This window comes from Cherax quadricarinatus, chromosome 59 (genome assembly GCF_038502225.1).
Source record: "Cherax quadricarinatus isolate ZL_2023a chromosome 59, ASM3850222v1, whole genome shotgun sequence".
Taxonomy (NCBI): Eukaryota; Metazoa; Arthropoda; class Malacostraca; order Decapoda; family Parastacidae; genus Cherax; species Cherax quadricarinatus.
This window is the reverse complement of record NC_091350.1, coordinates 7655869-7683491: the sequence shown is the minus strand read 5'-3', so window position 1 is coordinate 7683491 and position 27623 is coordinate 7655869. Positions and strand designations below refer to the sequence as shown.

General features: G+C 49.0%; 1 protein-coding gene across 2 annotated transcripts in view; it reads right to left on the bottom strand.

Annotated features, from left to right (window-relative positions):
• Nucleotides 1–27623, bottom strand: part of LOC128698710 (protogenin) — an 865689-nt gene that overhangs the window by 188615 nt on the left and 649451 nt on the right. The gene's annotated exons all lie outside the window — the stretch shown is intronic.

The following is a 27623-nucleotide window of genomic DNA, read 5'->3' as shown; positions in this document are numbered from 1 at the left end:
CAATTACCCTGTGTAAGCTAGATAACAATCACCATGTGTAAGCTAGATAACAATTACCCTGTGTAAGCTAGATAACAATTACCCTGTGTAAGCTAGATAACAATCACCCTGTGTAAGCTAGATAACAATTACCCTGTGTAAGCTAGATAACAATCACCCTGTGTAAGCTAGATAACAATCACCCTGTGTAAGCTAGATAACAATTACCCTGTGTAAGCTAGATAACAATCACCCTGTGTAAGCCAGATAACAATCACCCTGTGTAAGCTAGATAACAATTACCCTGTGTAAGCTAGATAACAATTACCCTGTGTAAGCTAGATAACAATCACCCTGTGTAAGCTAGATAACAATCACCATGTGTAAGCTAGATAACAATCACTGTGTAAGCTAGATAACAATCACCATGTGTAAGCTAGATAACAATTACCCTGTGTAAGCTAGATAACAATTACCCTGTGTAAGCTAGATAACAATCACCCTGTGTAAGCTAGATAACAATTACCCTGTGTAAGCTAGATAACAATCACCCTGTGTAAGCTAGATAACAATCACCCTGTGTAAGCTAGATAACAATTACCCTGTGTAAGCTAGATAACAATCACCATGTGTAAGCCAGATAACAATCACCCTGTGTAAGCTAGATAACAATTACCCTGTGTAAGCTAGATAACAATTACCCTGTGTAAGCTAGATAACAATCACCCTGTGTAAGCTAGATAACAATCACCCTGTGTAAGCCAGATAACAATCACCCTGTGTAAGCTAGATAACAATCACCCTGTGTAAGCCAGATAATCACCCTGTGTAAGCTAGATAACAATCACCCTGTGTAAGCTAGATAACAATTACCCTGTGTAAGCTAGATAACAATCACCATGTGTAAGCTAGATAACAATCACCCTGTGTAAGCTAGATAACAATTACCCTGTGTAAGCTAGATAACAATTACCCTGTGTAAGCTAGATAACAATTACCCTGTGTAAGCTAGATAACAATCACCCTGTGTAAGCTAGATAACAATCACCCTGTGTAAGCTAGATAACAATTACCCTGTGTAAGCTAGATAACAATCACCCTGTGTAAGCTAGATAACAATCACCCTGTGTAAGCTAGATAACAATTACCCTGTGTAAGCTAGATAACAATTACCCTGTGTAAGCTAGATAACAATCACCATGTGTAAGCTAGATAACAATCACCCTGTGTAAGCCAGATAACAATCACCATGTGTAAGCTAGATAACAATCACCCTGTGTAAGCTAGATAACAATCACCCTGTGTAAGCTAGATAACAATCACCCTGTGTAAGCTAGATAACAATCACTGTGTAAGCTAGATAACAATCACCCTGTGTAAGCTAGATAACAATTACCCTGTGTAAGCTAGATAACAATCACCCTGTGTAAGCTAGATAACAATCACCCTGTGTAAGCTAGATAACAATCACCCTGTGTAAGCTAGATAACAATCACCCTGTGTAAGCTAGATAACAATCACCCTGTGTAAGGCAATAATCACCCTGTGTAAGCTAGATAACAATCACCCTGTGTAAGCAAGGCAATAATCACCCTGTGTAAGCTAGATAACAATCACCCTGTGTAAGCTAGATAACAATCACCCTGTGTAAGCTAGATAACAATCACCCTGTGTAAGCAAGACAATAATCACCCTGTGTAAGCTAGATAACAATCACCCTGTGTAAGCTAGCTAACAATCACCCTGTGTAAGCAAGACAATAATCACCCTGTGTAAGCTAGATAACAATCACCCTGTGTAAGCTAGATAACAATCACCCTGTGTAAGCAAGGCAATAATCACCCTGTGTAAGTTAGATAACAATCACCCAGTATAAACTAGCTAGCCACACACGTGGATAACATACTTTAAGATTTCTAAGCCTGCGAGATGGCTTGAACTGTTAACCATATATTAACAGGCTGTCTTAGCTATCAGAGAGCACTCAGGATTCACTTCCAATATCTACAATGCCCTTATACACACTGATCTCCTCACCAACGTAGATGCAGATTCACACTTGACTTTTACCGCTGGAAGCCAAACTATTGGGTGTCCAGGTCAACCTGGCTGTGATGGATATGTGGAGCAGCAGGCCTCCAATAGCAACAGCGTGGTTGACCAGACTAGCACCAGACGAGCCTGGCTCGCGAGGAGAAGACTCGAAACTCTTTGATATACCTTTGATAAGTTTCGAGAGCGTTTCTACTCCTGCAGCCCGGCAATGGGCCAGGCACATCTGGTGCGGGCCTGGTTAACCAGGCTATTTCTGCTGGAGGCCTGCTGCCCCTCACATCCATCACAGCCTGATTGATCTGGCACCTGGTGAATATACTTGTCAGTTTCCTCTTGAAGACTTCTACACTTGTCTCAGCAGTTTCTGAAATCTTCTGGTAAGATGTAGAATAACCTGGGACCACGAATGTTGATACAGCGTTCCCTTGTTGTGCCCACCGTTCCCCTGCTTTTCACTGGGTTTATTTTGCATTTCCTCGCATCTCTTACTTCAGTATGTTATGGTAGTGTGCAGACTTGGGACCGGCCCTAGAGTACTTTCCAGGTATACATTATCGTGCAACTTTCTTACGCTCCAGTGACTACATATTTAAGACTTAAGACGTTCCCAGTAATTTAAACGCATCGAAGGTATATATCAAAGGTACTCGTCATCACCTCGACTAACTTCTACCACTGCACACCCCTCTTTCCAGCACTGTATTACCTGTACAGTCTTAAGGGTCACATTCCCTATGGCCATGTTCTAGACCAGGTCTCCTGGTTGCTGGCCTGATTGATCAGACCACGGTACTGGTAGGGGTTGAACCCATGGCGAGTGAGTCATAAAACTCCAGGCCAGTGTGTAAGCCACTCAGCCAGCTGATTGATCAGGCTGTCAGTGCCGGCTGCATTCAGACTAACGTGGCCACCACAGCCCGGCTGATCAGGAACCAACTTGTGGACCTTAATAAAGTTCCTTTGGACGACAACTTGTGGGCTTTGCTGGTAATTTCCATTCTGTATGTAGAATGTTAAAAAGCTTTGGTCCCCTTGTCAGTGAAGATATTTTGCACCATCTGACAAATCTCGTTATATAGAGTGTCTTCAGTGTGCAGATTCGGGATCAGTCCATCCAGATTTTCCAGATGTTAATTAAATCTTTCTTGCCTACATTCCAAGGAATACAGTTCAAAGGACTTCCAGCACTCTCGGAAGTTTAGATGCTTGACTGAATTTATCCCAGTAGGTATTCTGTAGTTTATTCAATTCTCCAATTTCACCTGTCTTAAAAGGGTCTGTTAGTATAAAGCAATATTCCAGCACAGAGGAAAAAAAACTGGAATTCTTTGAAGGTTCTAGTTATCCAACCTATCATTTTCCTCGCATCTGTGATAACATTATTTTGATCCTCGATTGTAAGATCTTTTGACATTATCACTCTTTCTCACATTAATCTATTGATTTGATGAATAATTTGAGTTCATGTAATCCGTTCTAGTTTTTATTTCCTAATTTTTTTTTACCAGAGGAAAGTAACTGAATTTTTTTCTCACTGAACATCAAGTTGTCAGTGGCCCACTGGAATACTAACATTATATCAGCTTCAAGATTCGCCGTCATCTATGAATGCCACACTCAAGCAGATTCTAGTATCATCTGCAAAGTATGATACAGAGATATGATTAAATGTCTCAGTCTATAGAAGATTTGCGAGTGAGAAAGACAACTGAGGGGAGTACAAGTGAACAAGAGTCTTAGGAAGGTGCTTTGTGACACAGATCTAACTACAAAGTCAATGAACAAGTCACACAAGCAGCAAACACGATGATCTCAGCAGCCCTATAAACCCTAACAATAACAACAACAAGAAAGGAATAAAACAGGCGCCAGTGTCGGGGAGGGGAGGGGACATCCACGACCCCCACCCCCCGGAACACCGTCCAGGAACCACCGCCCCCTCCCAGAACACCGTCAAGGAACCAGTGCACCATCCCAGAACACCATCCTGGAACCACCGCACCCTCCCAGAACACCGTCAAGGAACCAGTGCACCATCCCAGAACACCATCCTGGAACCACCGCACCCTCCCAGAACACCGTCCTGGAACCACCGCACCCTCCCAGAACACCATCCTGGAACCACCGCACCCTCCCAGAACACCGTCCTGGAACCACCGGACCATCCCAGAACACCGTCCTGGAACCACCGCACCCTCCCAGAACACAATCCTGGAACCACCGCACCCTCCCAGAACACCGTCCTGGAACCACCGGACCATCCCAGAACACCGTCCTGGAACCACCGCACCCTCCCAGAACACCGTCCTGGAACCACCGCACCCTCCCAGAACACCATCCAGGAACCACCGCACCCTCTCAGAACACCGTCCTGGAACCACCGCACCCTCCCAGAACACCGTCCAGGAACCACCGCCTCCTCCCAGGCACCAAGGTAATATAAAACAAGGTGAAGACAAGAATTAGCTGCAACATTTGTTAGACCGAGTCATCAGCTGCCAGAGCCTGCAACAACAATTGAATTGACACACCAAAGCCACTGGCCGACCCTCTGTCCTGCCACCCAAAGATGATGGCTGAGTGTCTTGGGTGATGGCTGGGAGTCTGGTGTGATGGCTGAGTGTCTGGGGTGATGGCTGGGGGGTCGGTTTGATGGCTGGGTGTCTGGTATGATGGCTGGGGGTCTGGCTGTGTCTGGGGTGATGGCTGAGTGTCTGATGTGATGGCTGAATGTCTGGGGTGATGGCTAGGGGTTTTGGTGTGATGGCTGGGTGTCTGGTGTGATGGCTGAGTGTCTAGGGTGATGGCTGGGGGGTTTGGTGTGATGGCTGGGTGTCTGGTGTGATGGCTGAGTGTCTGGGGTGATGGACGGGGGGTCTGGTGTGATGGCTGGGTGTCTGGTGTGATGGCTGAGTGTCTGGGGTGATGGCTGGGGATCTGGTGTGATGGCTGAGTGTCTGGGGTGATGGCTGGGGGTCTGGGGTGATGGCTGAGTGTCTGGGGTGATGGCTGAGTGTCTGGGGTGATGGCTGGGGGTCTGGTGTGATGGCTGAGTGTCTGGGGTGATGGATGGGGTCTGGGGTGATGGCTGAGTGTCTGGGGTGATGGCTGAGTGTATGGGGTGATGGCTGAGTGTCTGGGGTGATGGCTGAGGTCTGGTGTGATGGCTGAGTGTCTGGGGTGATGGCTGGGGGGTGTGGTGTGATGGTTGAGTGTCTGGGGTGATGGCTGAGGGTCTGGGGTGATGGCTGGGGGTCTGGTGTGATGGCTGGGTGTCTGGTGTGATGGCTGAGTGTCTGGGGTGATGGCTGGGGGGGTTGGTGTGATGGCTGGGTGTCTGGTGTGATGGCTGAGTGTCTGGGGTGATGGCTGGGGGGTCTGGTGTGATGGCTGGGTGTCTGGTGTGATGGCTGAGTGTCTGGGGTGATGGCTGGGGGTCTGGTGTGATGGCTGAGTGTCTGGGGTGATGGCTGGGGGTCTGGGGTGATGGCTGAGTGTCTGGGGTGAAGGCTGAGTGTCTGGGGTGATGGCTGGGGGTCTGGTGTGATGGCTGAGTGTCTGGGGTGATGGATGGGGTCTGGGGTGATGGCTGAGTGTCTGGGGTGATGGCTGGGGGTCTGGGGTGATGGCTGAGTGTCTGGGGTGATGGCTGGGGGTCTGGGGTGATGGCTGAGTGTCTGGGGTGATGGCTGGGGGGTCTGGTGTGATGGCTGAGTGTCTGGGGTGATGGCTGAGGGTCTGGGGTGATGGCTGGGGGTCTGGTGTGATGGCTGGGTGTCTGGTGTGATGGCTGAGTGTCTGGGGTGATGGCTGGGGGATTTGGTGTGATGGCTGGGTGTCTGGTGTGATGGCTGAGTGTCTGGGGTGATGGCTGGGGGGTCTGGTGTGATGGCTGGGTGTCTGGTGTGATGGCTGAGTGTCTGGGGTGATGGCTGGGGGTCTGGTGTGATGGCTGAGTGTCTGGGGTGATGGCTGGGGGTCTGGTGTGATGGCTGAGTGTCTGGGGTGATGGCTGAGTGTCTGGGGTGATGGCTGGGGGTCTGGTGTGATGGCTGAGTGTCTGGGGTGATGGCTGAGTGTCTGGGGTGATGGCTGGGTGTCTGGTGTGATGGCTGGGTGTCTGGTGTGATGGCTGGGTGTCTGATGTGATGGCTGGGTGTCTGGGGTGATGGCTGAGTGTCTGGGGTGATGGCTGGGGGGTCTGGTGTGATGGCTGAGTGTCTGGAGTGATGGCTGAGTGTCTGGAGTGATGGCTGGGTGTCTGGTGTGATGGCTGGGTGTCTGGTGTGATGGCTGAGTGTCTGGGGTGATGGCTGCGGGGTTGGGGGTGATGGCTGGGTGTCTGGTGTGATGGCTGAGTGTCTGGGGTGATGGCTGGGGGTCTGGTGTGATGGCTGGGTGTCTGGTGTGATGGCTGAGTGTCTGGTGTGATGGCTGAGTGTCTGGGGTGATGGCTGGGGGTCTGGGGTGATGGCTGAGTGTCTGGGGTGATGGCTGGGGGTCTGGTGTGATGGCTGAGTGTCTGGGGTGATGGCTGGGGGTCTGGTGTGATGGCTGAGTGTCTGGGGTGATGGCTGAGTGTCTGGGGTGATGGCTGAGTGTCTGGGGTGATGGCTGGGGGTCTGGTGTGATGGCTGGGGGTCTGTTGTGATGGCTGGGTGTCTGATGTGATGGCTGAGGGTCTGGGGTGATGGCTGGGGGTCTGGTGTGATGGCTGGGTGTCTGGTGTGATGGCTGAGTGTCTGGGGTGATGGTTGGGGGGTTTGGTGTGATGGCTGGGTATTTGGGGTGATGGCTGGGGGGTCTGGTGTGACGGCTGAGGGTCTGGGGTGATGGCTGGGGGTCTGGTGTGATGGCTGAGTGTCTGGGGTGATGGCTGAGTGTCTGGGGTGATGGCTGGGGGTCTGGTGTGATGGCTGGGGGTCTGGTGTGATGGCTGAAGGTCTGGTGTGATGGCTGAAGGTCTGGTGTGATGGCTGGGTGTCTGGTGTGATGGCTGGGGGTCTGGGGTGATGGCTGAGTGTCTGGGGTGATGGCTGGGGGTCTGGTGTGATGGCTGGGTGTCTGATGTGATGGCTGAGGGTCTGGTGTAATGGCTGAGTGTCTGGGGTGATGGCTGAGGGTCTGGGGTGATGGCTGGGGGTCTGGTGTGATGGCTGGGTGTCTGGGGTGATGGCTGGGGGGTTTGGTGTGATGGTTGGGTGTTTGGGGTGATGGCTGGGGGGTCTGGTGTGATGGCTGAGGGTCTGGTGTGATGGCTGAGGGTCTGGTGTGATGGCTGGGGGTCTGGTGTGATGGCTGAGTGTCTGGTGTGATGGCTGAGTGTCTGGTGTGATGGCTGGGGGTCTGGTGTGATGGCTGAAGGTCTGGTGTGATGGCTGGGTGTCTGTTGTGATGGCTGAGTGTCTGGGGTGATGGCTGGGGGTCTGGTGTGATGGCTGGGGGTCTGTTGTGATGGCTGAGTGTCTGGGGTGATGGCTGAGGGTCTGGGGTGATGGCTGGGTGTCTGGTGTGATGGCTGGGGGTCTGGTGTGATGGCTGGGGGTCTGGTGTGATGGCTGGGGGTCTGGTGTGATGGCTGGGGGTCTGGTGTGATGGCTGAGTGTCTGGGGTGATGGCTGGGTGTCTGGTGTGATGGCTGGGTGTCTGGTGTGATGGCTGGGTGTCTGGTACGATGGCTGGGGTCTGGTGTGATGGGTGAGTGTCTGGGGTGATGGCTGGGGGTCTGGTGTGATGGCTGAGTGTCTGGGGTGATGGCTGAGTGTCTGTTGTGATGGCTGAGTGTCTGGGGTGATGGCTGAGTGTCTGGTGTGATGGCTGGGGGTCTGGTGTGATGGCTGAAGGTCTGGTGTGATGGCTGGGTGTCTGTTGTGATGGCTGAGTGTCTGGGGTGATGGCTGGGGGTCTGGTGTGATGGCTGGGGGTCTGTTGTGATGGCTGAGTGTCTGGGGTGATGGCTGGGGGTCTGGTGTGATGGGTGAGTGTCTGGGGTGATGGCTGGGGGGTTTGGTGTGATGGCTGGGTGTCTGGTGTGATGGCTGAGTGTCTGGGGTGATGGCTGGGGGGTCTGGTGTGATGGCTGGGTGTCTGGTGTGATGGCTGGGTGTCTGGGGTGATGACTGGGGGTCTGATGTGATGGCTGAGTGTCTGGGGTGATGGCTGGGGGTCTGGGGTGATGGCTGAGTGTCTGGGGTGATGGCTGGGGGTCTGGGGTGATGGCTGAGTGTCTGGGGTGATGGCTGGGGGTCTGGTGTGATGGCTGGGTGTCTGATGTGATGGCTGAGGGTCTGGTGTGATGGCTGAGTGTCTGGGGTGATGGCTGAGGGTCTGGGGTGATGGCTGAGGGTCTGGGGTGATGGCTGAGTGTCTGGGGTGATGGCTGGGGGGTTTGGTGTGATGGTTGGGTGTTTGGGGTGATGGCTGGGGGGTCTGGTGTGATGGCTGAGGGTCTGGTGTGATGGCTGAGGGTCTGGGGTGATGGCTGGGGGTCTGGTGTGATGGCTGAGTGTCTGGGGTGATGGCTGAGTGTCTGGGGTGATGGCTGAGTGTCTGGGGTGATGTCTGGGGTCTCGGGTGATGGCTAGGACTCTAGGGTGAGGGCTGGGGCTCTGGGGTGGGTGCTAGGGGACTGGGATGAGAGCTGCAGGTCTGGGGTGAGGGCTAAGGGTCCGGTGAGGGCTGAGGGTCCGGTGAGGGCTGCGGGTCCAGTGAGGGTTGGGACTCTGGGGTGAGGGCTTAGGGTCTGGGGTGAGGGTGGGAACTTTAGAGTGAGGGCTGGGCGTCCGGTGAGGGCTGGGGGTTCTTGGGTGAGGGGTGGAGTCAGGTACACTGTACCCACACCCTGGGTACAGTGTACCTGATAAAGCCACATCCTGGGTACAGTGTACCTGATAAAGCCACACCCTGGGTACAGTGTACCTGATAAAGCCACACCCTGGGTACAGTGTACCTGATAAAGCCACACCCTGGGTACAGTGTACCTGATAAAGCCACACGCTGGGTACAGTGTACCTGATAAAGCCACACGCTGGGTACAGTGTACCTGATAAAGCCACACGCTGGGTACAGTGTACCTGATAAAGCCACACCCTGGGTACAGTGTACCTGATAAAGCCACACCCTGGGTACAGTGTACCTGATAAAGCCACACGCTGGGTACAGTGTACCTGATAAAGCCACACCCTGGGTACAGTGTACCTGATAAAGCCACACGCTGGGTACAGTGTACCTGATAAAACCACACCCTGGGTACAGTGTACCTGATAAAGCCACACCCTGGGTACAGTGTACCTGATAAAACCACACCCTGGGTACAGTGTACCTGATAAAACCACACCCTGGGTACAGTGTACCTGATAAAGCCACACCCTGGGTACAGTGTACCTGATAAAGCCACACCCTGGGTACAGTGTACCTGATAAAACCACACCCTGGGTACAGTGTACCTGATAAAACCACACCCTGGGTACAGTGTACCTGATAAAGCCACACCCTGGGTACAGTGTACCTGATAAAACCACACCCTGGGTACAGTGTACCTGATAAAGCCACACCCTGGGTACAGTGTACCTGATAAAGCCACACCCTGGGTACAGTGTACCTGATAAAGCCACACCCTGGGTACAGTGTACCTGATAAAGCCACACCCTGGGTACAGTGTACCTGATAAAGCCACACCCTGGGTACAGTGTACCTGATAAAGCCACACCCTGGGTACAGTGTACCTGATAAAACCACACCCTGGGTACAGTGTACCTGATAAAGCCACACGCTGGGTACAGTGTACCTGATAAAGCCACACCCTGGGTACAGTGTACCTGATAAAGCCACACCCTGGGTACAGTGTACCTGATAAAGCCACACCCTGGGTACAGTGTACCTGATAAAACCACACCCTGGGTACAGTGTACCTGATAAAGCCACACCCTGGGTACAGTGTACCTGATAAAGCCACACCCTGGGTACAGTGTACCTGATAAAGCCACACCCTGGGTACAGTGTACCTGACAAAGCCACACCATGGGTACAGTGTACCTGATAAAGCCACACCCTGGGTACAGTGTACCTGATAAAGCCACACCCTGGGTACAGTGTACCTGATAAAACCACACCCTGGGTACAGTGTACCTGATAAAGCCACACCCTGGGTACAGTGTACCTGATAAAGCCACACCCTGGGTACAGTGTACCTGATAAAACCACACCCTGGGTACAGTGTACCTGATAAAGCCACACGCTGGGTACAGTGTACCTGATAAAACCACACCCTGGGTACAGTGTACCTGATAAAGCCACACCCTGGGTACAGTGTACCTGATAAAGCCACACCCTGGGTACAGTGTACCTGATAAAACCACACCTTGGGTACATACAACATCACTGGGCGAGTCACTCTAAGACCAAGACCTGTGTCCCAGGACTCGGCGGCATCATCATCAGTTAAAAACTCCAACATATCAACACGCCTCCTTCAGAATGAAGGTGCTATACTTCCCATCTCCAGGACTCAAGTCCGGCTAACCGGTTTCCCTGAATCCCTTCATGAATGTTACTCTGCTCACTCTCCAACAGTACGTCGTCATAAAAACCATATGCCTCCACTCACTCACCTCCTTTACCCTTCCTTCCAACCTTTCCTAGGACGACTCCTACCTTGCCTTCCTTCCACACTGGACAAATATACGAGTCAAAAGGACGCGTTTGATTAATACTCGAGGTACTGAAGCAAATTCTTGGATAGTTTGGGAAAAGGATGGACAGCTACACGAGTGGTTTTGATAAGGGCCTGTCTTGTATGGGCCAGTAGGCCTGCTGCAGTGTTCTTCCATTCTTATGTTCTTAGTACTGACTGAAGTAGTGACTGATACATGCTGTAAGGCGAGGATCACTGAGGGTAAGGGACAGGCAGGGTAAGGGACAGGCAGGGTAAGGGACAGGCAGGGTAAGGGACAGGCAGGTAAGTAACAGGCAGGGTAAGGGACAGGCAGGGTAAGTAACAGGCAGGATAAGGAACAGGCAGGGTAAGTAACAGGCAGGGTAAGTAACAGGCAGGGTAAGTAACAGGCAGGGTAAGTAACAGGCAGGGTAAGTAACAGGCAGGGTAAGTAACAGGCAGGGTAAGTAACAGGCAGGGTAAGGGACAGGCAGGGTAAGTAACAGGCAGGATAAGTAACAGGCAGGGTAAGTAACAGGCAGGGTAAGTAACAGGCAGGGTAAGTAACAGGCAGGGTAAGTAACAGGCAGGGTAAGTAACAGGCAGGGTAAGTAACAGGCAGGGTAAGTAACAGGCAGGGTAAGTAACAGGCAGGGTAAGTAACAGGCAGGGTAAGTAACAGGCAGGGTAAGGGACAGGCAGGGTAAGTAACAGGCAGGATAAGTAACAGGCAGGGTAAGTAACAGGCAGGGTAAGTAACAGGCAGGGTAAGTAACAGGCAGGGTAAGTAACAGGCAGGGTAAGGAACAGTCAGGGTAAGTAACAGGCAGGGTAAGTAACAGGCAGGGTAAGGGACAGTCAGGGTAAGTAACAGGCAGGGTAAGTAACAGGCAGGATAAGTAACAGGCAGGGTAAGTAACAGGCAGGGTAAGTAACAGGCAGGGTAAGTAACAGGCAGGGTAAGTAACAGGCAGGGTAAGTAACAGGCAGGGTAAGGGACAGGCAGGATAAGGGACAGGCAGGGTAAGAGACAGGCAGGGTAAGGGACAGGCAGGGTAAGGGACAGGCAGGGTAAGTAACAGGCAGGATAAGTAACAGGCAGGGTAAGTAACAGGCAGGGTAAGTAACAGGCAGGGTAAGTAACAGGCAGGGTAAGTAACAGGCAGGGTAAGTAACAGGCAGGGTAAGTAACAGGCAGGGTAAGTAACAGGCAGGGTAAGGGACAGGCAGGGTAAGTAACAGGCAGGATAAGTAACAGGCAGGGTAAGTAACAGGCAGGGTAAGTAACAGGCAGGGTAAGTAACAGGCAGGGTAAGTAACAGGCAGGGTAAGTAACAGGCAGGGTAAGTAACAGGCAGGGTAAGTAACAGGCAGGGTAAGTAACAGGCAGGGTAAGTAACAGGCAGGGTAAGTAACAGGCAGGGTAAGGGACAGGCAGGGTAAGTAACAGGCAGGATAAGTAACAGGCAGGGTAAGTAACAGGCAGGGTAAGTAACAGGCAGGGTAAGTAACAGGCAGGGTAAGTAACAGGCAGGGTAAGTAACAGGCAGGGTAAGTAACAGGCAGGGTAAGGGACAGTCAGGGTAAGTAACAGGCAGGGTAAGTAACAGGCAGGGTAAGGGACAGTCAGGGTAAGTAACAGGCAGGGTAAGTAACAGGCAGGATAAGTAACAGGCAGGGTAAGTAACAGGCAGGGTAAGTAACAGGCAGGGTAAGTAACAGGCAGGGTAAGTAACAGGCAGGGTAAGTAACAGGCAGGGTAAGTAACAGGCAGGGTAAGGGACAGTCAGGGTAAGTAACAGGCAGGGTAAGTAACAGGCAGGGTAAGGGACAGTCAGGGTAAGTAACAGGCAGGGTAAGTAACAGGCAGGGTAAGTAACAGGCAGGGTAAGTAACAGGCAGGGTAAGTAACAGGCAGGGTAAGTAACAGGCAGGGTAAGTAACAGGCAGGGTAAGTAACAGGCAGGGTAAGTAACAGGCAGGGTAAGTAACAGGCAGGATAAGGGACAGGCAGGGTAAGGGACAGGCAGGGTAAGGGACAGGCAGGGTAAGGGACAGGCAGGGTAAGGGACAGGCAGGGTAAGGGACAGGCAGGGTAAGTAACAGGCAGGATAAGTAACAGGCAGGGTAAGTAACAGGCAGGGTAAGTAACAGGCAGGGTAAGTAACAGGCAGGGTAAGTAACAGGCAGGGTAAGTAACAGGCAGGGTAAGTAACAGGCAGGGTAAGTAACAGGCAGGGTAAGGGACAGGCAGGGTAAGTAACAGGCAGGGTAAGTAACAGGCAGGGTAACAGGCAGCGTAAGTAACAGGCAGGGTAAGTAACAGGCAGGGTAAGTAACAGGCAGGGTAAGTAACAGGCAGGGTAAGTAACAGGCAGGGTAAGTAACAGGCAGGGTAAGGGACAGTCAGGGTAAGTAACAGGCAGGGTAAGGGACAGTCAGGGTAAGTAACAGGCAGGGTAAGTAACAGGCAGGGTAAGTAACAGGCAGGGTAAGGAAGAGGCAGGGTAAGGGAGAGGCAGGGTAAGGGAGAGGCAGGGTAAGGGAGAGGCAGGGTAAGGGAGAGGCAGGGTAAGGGAGAGGCAGGGTAAGGGAGAGGCAGGGTAAGGGAGAGGCAGGGTAAGTAACAGGCAGGATAAGTAACAGGCAGGGTAAGTAACAGGCAGGGTAAGTAACAGGCAGGGTAAGTAACAGGCAGGGTAAGTAACAGGCAGGGTAAGTAACAGGCAGGGTAAGTGACAGGCAGGGTAAGGGACAGGCAGGGTAAGTAACAGGCAGGGTAAGTAACAGGCAGGGTAAGTAACAGGCAGGGTAAGTAACAGGCAGGGTAAGTAACAGGCAGGGTAAGTAACAGGCAGGGTAAGGGACAGGCAGGGTAAGTAACAGGCAGGGTAAGTAACAGGCAGGGTAAGTAACAGGCAGGGTAAGTAACAGGCAGGGTAAGTAACAGGCAGGGTAAGTAACAGGCAGGGTAAGTAACAGGCAGGGTAAGTAACAGGCAGGGTAAGGGACAGGCAGGGTAAGTAACAGGCAGGGTAAGTAACAGGCAGGGTAAGTAACAGGCAGGGTAAGTAACAGGCAGGGTAAGTAACAGGCAGGGTAAGTAACAGGCAGGGTAAGTAACAGGCAGGGTAAGTAACAGGCAGGGTAAGTAACAGGCAGGGTAAGTAACAGGCAGGGTAAGTAACAGGCAGGGTAAGTAACAGGCAGGGTAAGTAACAGGCAGGGTAAGGGACAGTCAGGGTAAGTAACAGGCATGGTAAGTAACAGGCAGGGTAAGTAACAGGCAGGGTAAGTAACAGGCAGGGTAAGTAACAGGCAGGGTAAGTAACAGGCAGGGTAAGTAACAGGCAGGGTAAGTAACAGGCAGGGTAAGTAACAGGCAGGGTAAGTAACAGGCAGGGTAAGGGACAGGCAGGGTAAGTAACAGGCAGGGTAAGTAACAGGCAGGGTAAGTAACAGGCAGGGTAAGTAACAGGCAGGGTAAGGGACAGTCAGGGTAAGTATCAGGCAGGGTAAGTAACAGGCAGGGTAAGTAACAGGCAGGGTAAGTAACAGGCAGGGTAAGTAACAGGCAGGGTAAGTAACAGGCAGGGTAAGTAACAGGCAGGGTAAGTAACAGGCAGGGTAAGTAACAGGCAGGGTAAGTAACAGGCAGGGTAAGGGACAGGCAGGATAAGGGACAGTCAGGGTAAGTAACAGGCAGGGTAAGTAACAGGCAGGGTAAGGGACAGTCAGGGTAAGTAACAGGCAGGGTAAGTAACAGGCAGGGTAAGTAACAGGCAGGGTAAGTAACAGGCAGGGTAAGTAAGAGGCAGGGTAAGTAACAGGCAGGGTAAGGGACAGGCAGGGTAAGTAACAGGCAGGGTAAGTAACAGGCAGGGTAAGGGACAGGCAGGGTAAGTAACAGGCAGGGTAAGTAACAGGCAGGGTAAGGGACAGGCAGGGTAAGGGACAGGCAGGGTAAGTAACAGGCAGGGTAAGTAACAGGCAGGGTAAGTAACAGGCAGGGTAAGTAACAGGCAGGGTAAGTAACAGGCAGGGTAAGTAACAGGCAGGGTAAGTAACAGGCAGGGTAAGGGACAGGCAGGGTAAGTAACAGGCAGGGTAAGGGACAGGCAGGGTAACAGGCAGGGTAAGTAACAGGCAGGGTAAGTAACAGGCAGGGTAAGTAACAGGCAGGGTAAGTAACAGGCAGGGTAAGTAACAGGCAGGGTAAGGGACAGTCAGGGGCTACGATGTCTGGCTGATCATTTGTTATTGTGTCACTGTTATTGGTCATGATGCTCTTCGTCTTTGTGTACAATGTTCTGACCCTTCCTTCTCCTTCTCCTTCTCCTTCTCCTTCTCCCTCTCTCCCTCTCCCTCTCCCTCTCTCTCCCTCTCCCTCTCTCTCCCTCTCTCCCTCTCCCTCTCTCTCTCTCCCCCTCTCCCTCTCCCTCTCTCTCTCTCTCCCCCTCTCCCTCTCTTTCTCTCTCTCATATGTAGTGAAGAATTAGACACATGTTTATAAACCAAACACAATATACTGTTTATGAGACTTTATTGATGAGACGCTTCGTGTAAATAAATGGTTTAAAAACAGACAGGTTGATAAACGAGACACTTGTGCAACATTTGGGTAGCTTTATACTGGAAAGGTTTCGCCACACAATGGCTTCAGTCCAATGTAAGAAAAGGGTGGAAGATGAGGAGTAGTAGTTTGAGGTAATCAGTCCCTCAGCCTGGAGTCGATGTGTTCACTACATCAAGACTGATGGACTGGACACATTGACTCCAGGCTGAGGGACTGATTATCGCAAACTCCTTCCGCTCTTCACCATTCTTCTTTATACAGGACTGAAGAATTGTAACGATGCTGGCAGAATTACCGACAATATGTTAGGTAAAAGAACACAGGTTCAACTTCTGTGACAGTTTATTGTGGCAACGTTTCGCTCTCCAGGTGCTTTGTCAACAGGACTGAGGAAGCCAATGTGTATCAAAACGTTTCCACAATAGACACCCAAGTGTTGAATATGTGTGATTTATTAAGTTGTTGGTTCTTTGAAGCATATATCTTACATTCACAATGGTCGGCCCGTCATCTGCCTCAGATTGTCTTTCATAAGAACATAAGAACATAAGAATGTAGGAACACTGCAGAAGGCCTACTGGCCCATACGAGGCAAGTCCTTATCATTACTGTCACCACCTTCCTGCAGTGTACCTGTGCAGTGTACCTGTGCAGTGTACCTGTGCAGTGTACCTGTGACTTATAATACATTTGTTATTACCAATTTGTAGTTACAAGTGTTCATCATCCCACTGAAATCATATTTTTGTTCTATTTGCGTATTTTTTTTTTTAATATTTTTTAGTGGTTCTACCACCTCTTAAATTATTCCACTGGTCAACTATTTCTGTTTGAGTAGAGAGTAGGCTGTTTGAGATTAAATTAGATTTTAGATTTTACCACCGAAGTGGCTAGTTTATTGTGCACCTCAGATCGGTGAGAGTAAGACACATGTGCAACATCTGGGTATCTTTATTGTAGACGTTTCGCCATCCAGTGGCTTTATCAATACAAATTCTAGGACATAACTTGAAGACAGTAGAACTATGTACAGAAGATGAGGTAATCAGATCGACCCTGTGGACGGTAGCACAAGAACATATGGATATACGAAAGGCCTAGGAACTAGACCCAAAAGTGTTAACAGGTATACAAATGGATTTATATCTACGTATCTACAGTTCACTTATCTGTTACAAGCAAATTTAGGAAATTTGCTTAGTATATCTGTTATCTTATTTTTCTTAATACGATATCTTGACATGTCATATAGGTTATGATACTGTCTCTGTATTCCTCAATAAGTGGACAATCAAGCACAGTGTTGACGATTAGGAGAGAAGTAAATAATGAAAATGTTACAGAAATAAACAGGAGAGAAATAGGGAAAAAGAGAGAGAGAGAAAGAGATAAAGAGAAAGAGAGAGAAGGGGGCTACGCACATGGAGTGCTGCTGGTCCGCCTCTGTGAAAAATCAATGAGATTCGTGGCGTGGTTGTGATCACGTGGCTGTTGTTGTAACTCTGGCACACCCTACCTACCTCACCCTCCCTCCCAACCTCCCTCCCACCCTCCTGCCCTTACTGTTGTTATTGTTGCTGTTATGTGGATGCTGTAACTGGCATAACCTACCTCACCCTCCGGATGCTGCTACTCCTATTGTTGCTGCTACTGATGTTGTTACTGTTGTTCCTACTGTTGCTGAGGCTAGTGCTGCTGTTGCTGCAACTGCTGTTGTTGCTTCTACTGCTGCTGTTATTGCTACTGTTGTTGTTGCTACTGTTGCTGCTACTGTTGTTGCTGCTGCTGCTGTTCCTCGCCAACAGAGCTGTTAGTGCTCATGGCAGGAAATCTGACGTACAATTGTTAAACCTTCGATAAGTTTCGAGAGTTTTTCTTACTCCTGCAGTCCTGGATCAGGCTCGTCTGGTCAACAAGGTTGCTGCTGCTGGCGGCCCACTGGCCTATATATCCATCACAGCCTGACTGATCTGGCACTATAGTACCTGGAGGTTATTCCGGGGATCAACGCCCCCGCGGCCCGGTCCATGACCAGGCCTCCCGATGGATCAGGGCCTGATCAACTAGGCTGTTACTGTTGGCCGCACGCAGTCCAACGTACGAGCCACAGCCCGGCTGATCCGGCACTGACTTTAGGTATCTGTCCAGCTCTCTCTTGAAGGCAGCCAGGGGCTTATTGGCAATTCCCCTAATGCTTGATGGGAGGCTGTTGAACAGTTTTGGGCCCCGGACACTTATGGTGTTTTCCCTTAGTGTACCAATGGCGCCCCTACTTTTTATTGGCGGCATTTTGCATCACCTGCCCAGTCTTTTACTATCGTAGGGAGTGATCTCTGTGTGCAGATTTGGGACCATTCCTTCCAAGATTTTCCAAGTGTAGATTATGATATATCTCTCCCTCCTGCGTTCCAACGAGTACAAGTCAAGTGCTTCCAAGCGTTCCCAGTAGTTAAGGTGCTTGGCAGAACTTATACGTGCAGTAAAGGATCTCTGTACACTCTCTAGATCTGCGATTTCACCTGCTGGCTTAAGCAAATGTAATTTGGAAAAATTTACATCTCCTCTTGAAGACAGCTAGATGCCTTGAAGACAGCTAGATGCCTTAAAGACAGAAGGATGCCTTAAAGACAGCTAGATGCCTTGAAGACAGCTAGATGTCTTGAAGACAGCTAGATGCCTTGAAGACAGCTAGATGCCTTGAAGACAGCTAGATGCCTTAAAGACAGCTAGATGCCTTAAAGACAGCTAGATGCCTTAAAGACAGCTAGATGTCTTGAAGACAGCTAGATGTCTTGAAGACAGCTAGATGTCTTGAAGACAGCTAGATGTCTTGAAGACAGCTAGATGTCTTGAAGACAGCTAGATGTCTTGAAGACAGCTACATGTCTTGAAGACAGCTAGATGTCTTGAAGACAGCTAGATGTCTTGAAGACAGCTAGATGCCTTGAAGACAGCTAGATGCCTTAAAGACAGCTAGATGCCTTGAAGACAGCTACATGTCTTGAAGACAGCTACATGTCTTGAAGACAGCTAGATGTCTTGAAGACAGCTAGATGTCTTGAAGACAGCTAGATGTCTTGAAGACAGTTAGATGTCTTGAAGACAGCTAGAGGTCTTGAAGACAGCTAGATGTCTTGAAGACAGCTAAAGGTCTTGAAGACAGCTAGATGTCTTGAAGACAGCTAGAGGTCTTGAAGACAGCTAGAGGTCTTGAAGACAGCTAGAGGTCTTGAAGACAGCTAGAGGTCTTGAAGACAGCTAGAGGTCTTGAAGACAGCTAGAGGTCTTGAAGACAGCTAGAGGTCTTGAAGACAGCTAGAGGTCTTGAAGACAGCTAGAGGTCTTGAAGACAGCTAGAGGTCTTGAAGACAGCTAGAGGTCTTGAAGACAGCTAGAGGTCTTGAAGACAGCTAGAGGTCTTGAAGACAGCTAGAGGTCTTGAAGACAGCTAGAGGTCTTGAAGACAGCTAGAGGTCTTGAAGACAGCTAGAGGTCTTGAAGACAGCTAGAGGTCTTGAAGACAGCTAGAGGTCTTGAAGACAGCTAGAGGTCTTGAAGACAGCTAGAGGTCTTGAAGACAGCTAGATGTCTTGAAGACAGCTAGAGGTCTTGAAGACAGCTAGAGGTCTTGAAGACAGCTAGAGGTCTTGAAGACAGCTAGAGGTCTTGAAGACAGCTAGAGGTCTTGAAGACAGCTAGAGGTCTTGAAGACAGCTAGAGGTCTTGAAGACAGCTAGAGGTCTTGAAGACAGCTAGAGGTCTTGAAGACAGCTAGAGGTCTTGAAGACAGATATGGACTTTGAAGACAGTGGTCTTTAAGACAGCTAGGGAACTACATGCAAGATGAATGCTGAAAAATGTATTAATTTATTTCCACTAACACACGCACACACACACACACACACACACACACACACACACACACACACACACACACACACACACACACACCTATGAGTGGTTGTTTGGGTGTGGGGTTCCAGGTTCCAATTAACCGCCAAGCTGAAAGTGAATGGTCTAACTCTCATAACACGATAAAGAATAGGCACTCAAGTATCCAATAAAGAATAGCAATTGGTAATCCATTGAACAAGGCGATTAACTTACTATAAGCAGGTCAAGCATAGGCAACATTGCAAGTAGGTAAGCGTAAGTCTCAGGAGGGTGGGAGTCAGGTCACAAGAGGTTGTGGACAAAGCGACAACTGAGAATCCACATTACACTCCAAGCACAAGCCACCTAATTTTCAGACACATAATAAACCCACACATAATTCGACACATAATTACACACACACACACACACATATACACACACACACATCCAATGCCCCCACCCACTACATTACAAACTCCACCCCCACAGCAACAACCCATAGTTCCTTACCAGGTCTCCCACTTCCCCAACCCCAATATACCTCCCAGACCACAGTCTTAGAAAAGAAGTTGAAGGTGTGGTATACAATGCAGATGGAATAACAAACAAGTATGAGGAGTGGCGCGAAAGAATCAAAGAGACATCCCCAGACATAATAGCACTCACAGAAACAAAACTCACCAGAATAATAACAGATTCAATCTTTCCATCCGGATACCAAATCCTCAGGAAAGACAGAGGGAGGAGAGGGGGAGGAGGAGTTGCACTGCTCATTAAAAACCAGTGGGGTTTTGAGAAAATGGAAGGAATGGGTGGCACGGGCGAAAGGGACTACTTAGTAGGAACAATCCAGTCTGAGGGACATAAGGTGATAATTGCAGTAATGTACAACCCACCACAGAACTGCAGGAGGCCAAGAGAAGAATATGATGAGAGCAACAGAGCAATGATCGACACACTAGCCGAGGTGGCCAGGAGAGCACACATGGGGGGAGCAAAGTTACTAGTTATGGGTGATTTCAATCACAAGGAGATTGACTGGGAAAACCTGGAGCCCCATGGGGGTCCCGAAACATGGAGAGCCAAGATGATGGATGTGGTACTGGAAAACCTCATGCATCAACATGTTAGAGACACTACCAGAGAGAGAGGAGAGGATGAACCAGCAAGGCTGGACCTTGTATTCACCATGAGTAGTTCGGACATCGAGGGTATCATGTATGAAAAGCCCCTGGGAGCTAGTGATCATGTGGTTCTGTGCTTTGACTACATAGCTGAGCTCCAAGTGGAGAGAGTAGCAGGAATAGAGTGGGAAAAACCAAACTACAAAATGGGGAACTACTCAGGCATGAGGAACTTCCTTCAAGACATTCAGTGGGAGAGGGAACTGACATGAAAACTAGTACAAGAAATGATGGACTATGTGGCAACAAAATGCAAGGAGGCAGAGGAGAGGTTTGTTCCCAAGGGAAACAGAAATAATGGGAAGAACAGAACGAGTCCTTGATTCACCCAAAGGTGTAGGGAGGCAAAAACTAGGTGTACTAGAGAATGGAAAAGGTACAGAAGACAGAGAACTCAGGAAAATAAAGAAATCAGCCAAAGAGCCAGAAACGAATATGCACAGATAAGAAGGGAGGCTCAGAGACAATATGAAAATGACATAGCATCAAAAGTAAAGACTGACCCGAAGCTGTTGTACAGCCACATCAGGAGGAAAACAACAGTCAAGGACCAGCTAATCAGACTGAGGAAGGGTGATGGGGAATTCACAAGAAACGACCAAGAGGTATGTCAGGAGCTCAACACAAGATTTAAAGAGGTATTTACAGTGGAAACCAGTAGGACTCCAAGAAATCAGAACAGGGGGGCACACCAGCAAGTGCTGGATGAGGTACATATAACCAAGGAGGAGGTGAAGAAGTTGCTATGCGAACTTGACACCTCAAAGGCGGTGGGACCAGACAACATCTCTCCATGGGTCCTTAAAGAGGGAGCAGAGATATTGTGTGAGCCATTAACAAAGATCTTCAACACATCATTTGAAACTGGGCAACTCCCTGAGGTATGGAAAATGGCAAATGTAGTCCCAATTTTTAAAAAGGGAGACAGACATGAGGCACTAAACTACAGACCTGTATCACTAACGTGTATAGTATGCAAGCTCATGGAGAAGATCATCAGGAGGAGAGTGGTGGGGCACCTGGAAAGAAACAAGTGTATAATTGACAACCAGCACGGTTTCAGGGAAGGAAAATCCTGTGTCACAAACCTACTAGAGTTTTATGACAAGGTGACAGAAGTAAGACGAGAGAGAGGGGTGGATCGACTGCATATTTTTGGACTGCAAGAAGGCCTTCGACACAGTTCCTCACAAGAGGTTACTGCAAAAGCTCGAGGATCAGGCACACATAACAGGAAAGGCACTGCAATGGATCAGAGAATACCTGACAGGGAGGCAACAACGAGTCATGGTACGCGACGAGGTGTCAGAGTGGGCGCCTGTGACAAGCGGGGTTCCACAGGGGTCAGTCCTAGGACCTGTGCTGTTCTTGGTATATGTGAACGACATAACGGAAGGGATAGACTCAGAAGTGTCCTTGTTTGCAGATGATGCGAAGTTAATGAGAAGAATCAAATCGGATGAGGATCAGGCAGGACTACAAAGAGACCTGGACAGGCTACAAGCCTGGTCCAGCAACTGGCTCCTTGAATTTAACTCTGCCAAATGCAAAGTCATGAAGATTGGGGAAGGGCAAAGAAGACCGCAGACACAATATAGTTTAGATGGCCAAAGACTGCAAACCTCACTCAAGGAAAAAGATCTGGGGGTGAGTATAACACCGAGCATATCTCCTGAGGTGCACATCAATCAGATAACTGCTGCAGCATACGGGCACCTGGCAAACCTACGGATAGCGTTCCGATACCTCAGTAAGGATTCGTTTAAGACTCTGTATACCATTTACGTCAGGCCCATACTGGAGTATGCAGCACCAGTTTGGAATCCACACCTAGTCAAGCACGTCAAGAAATTAGAGAAAGTGCAAAGGTTTGCAACAAGACTAGTCCCAGAGCTACGGGGATTGTCCTATGAAGAAAGGTTGAGGGAAATCGGCCTGACGACACTGGAGGACAGGAGGGTCAGGGGAGACATGATAACGACATATAAAATACTGCGTGGAACAGACAAGGTGGACAAAGACGGGATGTTCCAGAGAAGGGACACAGACACAAGAGGTCACAATAGGAAGTTGAAGACTCAGATGAATCAAAGGGATGTTAGGAAGTATTTCTTCAGTCATAGAGTAGTCAAGCCGTGGAATAGCCTAGAAAGTGATGTGGTGGAGGCAGGAACCATACATAGTTTTAAGGCGAGGTATGATAGAGCTCATGGGGCAGGGAGAGAGAGGACCTAGTAGCAATCAGCGAAGAGGCGGGACCAGGAGCTGTGAATCGACCCCTGCAACCACAAATAGGTGAGTACAAATAGATGAGTACACACACACACACACACACACACACACACACACACACACACACACACACACACACACACACACACACACACACACACACGTGTCCAACATATGCATCACAGCCTAGTTGATCGGTAACTAACCTGAGGAAGCTACCAAGCTCTCTCTTAATTTAAGACAGCTAACAGTTTGTTGGTAAGTTCCGTCATGCAAGAAGGGTGTTGAAGAGTATGGGCCAGCAGGCTTGCTGCAGTGTTCTTCCCTTCTTGTGTTGTTTTACACTTCTCGGGTGTAAAGGAACGTCTGCTTAACTCTAGCGAGGGGGATAATTTGGAACATGTGTCCAGCTTCTTGCTCAGCTAAGGTGCTATTCCAAGCCCCGAGTTAAAACCTATTACTCTTCATATTTTCAAGGTGTAAGTTATAATGCATGTTTGTTCAAGGGGGTACAGTTTGGGGCAGTTTAGCTGTGCCCATAACTCAGCGGCGGCGGCGGCGGCTCCACTCAAATAATACGTCGGTAAATCTTCTCTCCCTATTCTTCACGTCTGCGTTTTCGAAAATCTTAAATTGGTCAGTTAACTATTACGTCAGCTTAGGCTAGGCTACGTCTGGGTACCATATTGTTAAGTTAACTCAGATTAAAGTTTGGCTGCATTAGGTTAGCTTACGGTCAAGTTAAGGTTAGGTTAGGTTATTAATGAGAAGCCAAATTAGCATTTATATACGAGCCTGAGTCCTCTCTGTCAACCAGGTTGTTGGTGGTAGCAGCCAACACGCCCAGCATAGCCTGCCTGACCATCTTTTAAGGAACATCTCTTAACTGTGGTGAAGGTCTGCCGATGTTGGTAGTACTGCTGTTCTTAGTAAACACTTAGTTCGTTATCCCCATCACCTTACTCATACCCACAACAATAATAACACTTCTGTCTGACACAGCAACACTACAGTGTCTTGATACATGGGAAGTGTGGGCCACGCTCACCTGTGAGGTCACCTCCAGCTGCCTCACCTAACTTCATCTCCAGGCTTGAGGGACTGACCACCACCCACTGAGGATGACGGACTGATCACGTTAAAACTATCACTGTTCCATGTTACTGTATTCTCCCATAATGATCGAAGAAGCCAGTTCCCTCAATAAAGACGTGTTGCACACCTGCCTTTATCAACTTGTTGGTATTGTATACCATTAATATGATACCAGAATATAATGTCTGGCAGCATACCTGGCCCAGCATTGAACGTGAGGGACTGACCACCACCTATCAAGGTCTCTTTCCACATCACAACCTGGTTAATCCGACCCAGTCGACCAAATGAAGCGTTCTAAATGTTTCACGTAAAATAATATAGTATTTTAAAACTAAAATTGCCATACTTAACAAAATTGCTAAGTTTTTTGTAAGTAACGCCAGTGTTGAAGGTTTGAAGCTGATCCAGAGAAGCATTCTCGGGTTACCACACAAACTAATGGTCTAGAACAAAGCTGACCAGAAGGCATTCGAATATGTCAATAATTACATGAACCTTCCTTTAGCTACAGTACATTAGCCTCGAAAATTTGAAGCCGATCGGATGAGGCGTTCGTCAGTTATAAACAAGAACACTGAAGGATTACAATATCCACTTCTACTTATATGACTACTACTACTACTACTACTACTACTACTACTACCATGACTACAACCATTACCAGTTCTATTTGTATGATTACTACTATTATTAATACTACCACCACCATTACTAGTACTACCACCACCACTATCATTACTACTACCGCTATCACTACTGCTGCTACTTCCACTACTACTATCACTATAACTACTATTTCGCCTGCTGCCACCACCACTACTACTACTAGCACTACTAGTACACTAGTTAGTAAAACAAAGCCTGGATATAAAAGTGTATGTACCAAACAATGGCCAGGAGAGGACAGCAGAACCGAGCTATCAACCAAACTGAAAGTTAACAAAAATACTTCTTGAAATATATGAACATCCAGGACAACACCCGGGGTAACATCCAGGACAACATCCGGGGTAACATCCAGGACAACACCCGGGGTAACATCCAGGACAACATCCGGGGTAACATCCAGGACAACATCCGGGGTAACATCCAGGACAACATCCGGGGTAACATCCAAGACAACATCCAAGGTAACATCCAGGACAACATCCGGGGTAACATCCAGAACAACATCCAAGGTAACATCCAGGACAACATCAAGGTAACATCCAGGACAACATCCAGGTAACATCCAGGACAACATCCAAGGTAACATCCAGGACAACATCCAAGGTAACATCCAGGACAACATCTAGGGTAACATCCAGGACAACATCCAGGGTAACATCCAGGACATCATCCAAGGTAACATCCGGGGTAACATCCAGGACAACATCCGGGGTAACATCCAGGACAACACCCGGGGTAACATCCAGGACAACATCCGGGGTAACATCCAGGACAACACCCGGGGTAACATCCAGGACAACATCCGGGGTAACATCCAGGACAACATCCGGGGTAACATCCAGGACAACATCCGGGGTAACATCCAAGACAACATCCAAGGTAACATCCAGGACAACATCCGGGGTAACATCCAGAACAACATCCAAGGTAACATCCAGGACAACATCAAGGTAACATCCAGGACAACATCCAGGTAACATCCAGGACAACATCCAAGGTAACATCCAGGACAACATCCAAGGTAACATCCAGGACAACATCTAGGGTAACATCCAGGACAACATCCAGGGTAACATCCAGGACATCATCCAAGGTAACATCCGGGGTAACATCCAGGACAACATCCGGGGTAACATCCAGGACAACATCCGGGGTAACATCCAGGACAATATCCAAGGTAACATCCAGGACAATATCCAAGGTAACATCCAGGACAACATCCAAGGTAATATCCAGGACAACATCCAAGGTAATATCCAGGACAACATCCAAGGTAACATCCAGGACAACATCCAAGGTAACATCCAGGACAACATCCAAGGTAACATCCAGGACAACATCCAAGGTAATATCCAGGACAACATCCAAGGTAACATCCAGGACAACATCCGGGGTAACATCCAGGACAACATCCAAGGTAACATCCAGGACAACATCCAAGGTAACATCCAGGGTAACATCCAGGACAACATCCAGGACATCATCCAGGGTAACATCCAGGACAACATCCGGGGTAACATCCAGGACAACATCCGGGGTAACATCCAGGACAACATCCGGGGTAACATCCAGGACAACATCCGGGGTAACATCCAGGACAACATCCGGGGTAACATCCAGGACAACATCCGGGGTAACATCCAGAACATCCAAGGTAACATCCAGGACAACATCCGGGGTAACATCCAGGACAACATCCAGGGTAACATCCAGGACATCAACCAGGGCAACATCCAGGACATCCAAGGTAACATCCAGTTCAACATCCAAGGTAACATCCAGGACAACATCCAAGGTAACATCCAGGACAACATCTAGGGTAACATCCAGGACAACATCCAGGGTAACATCCAGGACATCATCCAAGGTAACATCCAGGACAACATCCGGGGTAACATCCAGGACAACATCCGGGGTAACATTCAGGACAACATCCGGGGTAACATCCAGGACAACATCCAAGGTAACATCCTGGACAACATCCAAGGTAATATCCAGGACAACATCCAAGGTAATATCCAGGACAACATCAAAGGTAACATCCAGGACAACATCCAAGATAACATCCAGGACAACATCCAAGGTAACATCCAGGACAACATCCGGGGTAACATCCAGGACAACATTCAAGGTAATATCCAGGACAACATCCAAGGTAACATCCAGGACAACATCCGGGGTAACATCCAGGACAACATCCAGGACAACATCCGGGGTAACATCCAGGACAACATTCAAGGTAACATCCAGGACAACATCCAAGGTAACATCCAGGACAACATCCGGGGTAACATCCAGGACAACATCCAAGGTAACATCCAGGACAACATCCAAGGTAACATCCAGGACAACATCTAAGGTAACATCCAGGACAACGTCCAGGGTAACATCCAGGACAACATCCGGGGTAACATCCAGGACAACATCCGGGGTAACATCCAGGACAACCTCCGGGGTAACATCCAGGACAACCTCCGGGGTAACATCCAGGACAACCTCCGGGGTAACATCCAGGACATCATCCAAGGTAACATCCAGGATAACATCCAAGGTAACATCCAGGACAACATCCGGGGTAACATCCAGGACAACATCCAGGTTAACATCAAGGACAACATCCAAGGTAACATCCAGGACAACATCCGGGGTAACATTCAGGTTAACATCCAGGACAACATCCAAGGTAACATCCAGGACAACATCCAAGGTAACATCCAGGACAACATCCAAGGTAACATCCAGGACAACAACCGGGGTAACATCCAGGACAACATCCGGGGTAACATCCAGGACAACATTCAAGGTAACATAAAGGACAACATCCAGGGTAACATCCAGAACATCCAAGGTAACATCCAGGACAACATCCGGGGTAACATCCAGGACAACATCCAGGTTAACATCCAGGACAACATCCAAGGTAACATCCAGGACAACATCCGGGGTAACATTCAGGTTAACATCCAGGACAACATCCAAGGGAACATCTAGGACAACACCAAAGGTAACATCCAGGACAACATCCAAGGTAACATCCAGGACAACATCCAAGGTAACATCCAGGACAACATCCAAGGTAACATCCAGGACAACATCCAGGTTAACATCCAGGACAACATCCAAGGTAACATCCAGGACAACATCCAAGGTAACATCCAGGACAACATCCAAGGTAACATCCATGACAACATCCAAGGTAACATCCAGGACAACATCCAGGTTAACATCCAGGACAACATCCAAGGTAACATCCAGGACAACATCCAAGGTAACATCCAGGACAACATCCAAGGTAACATCC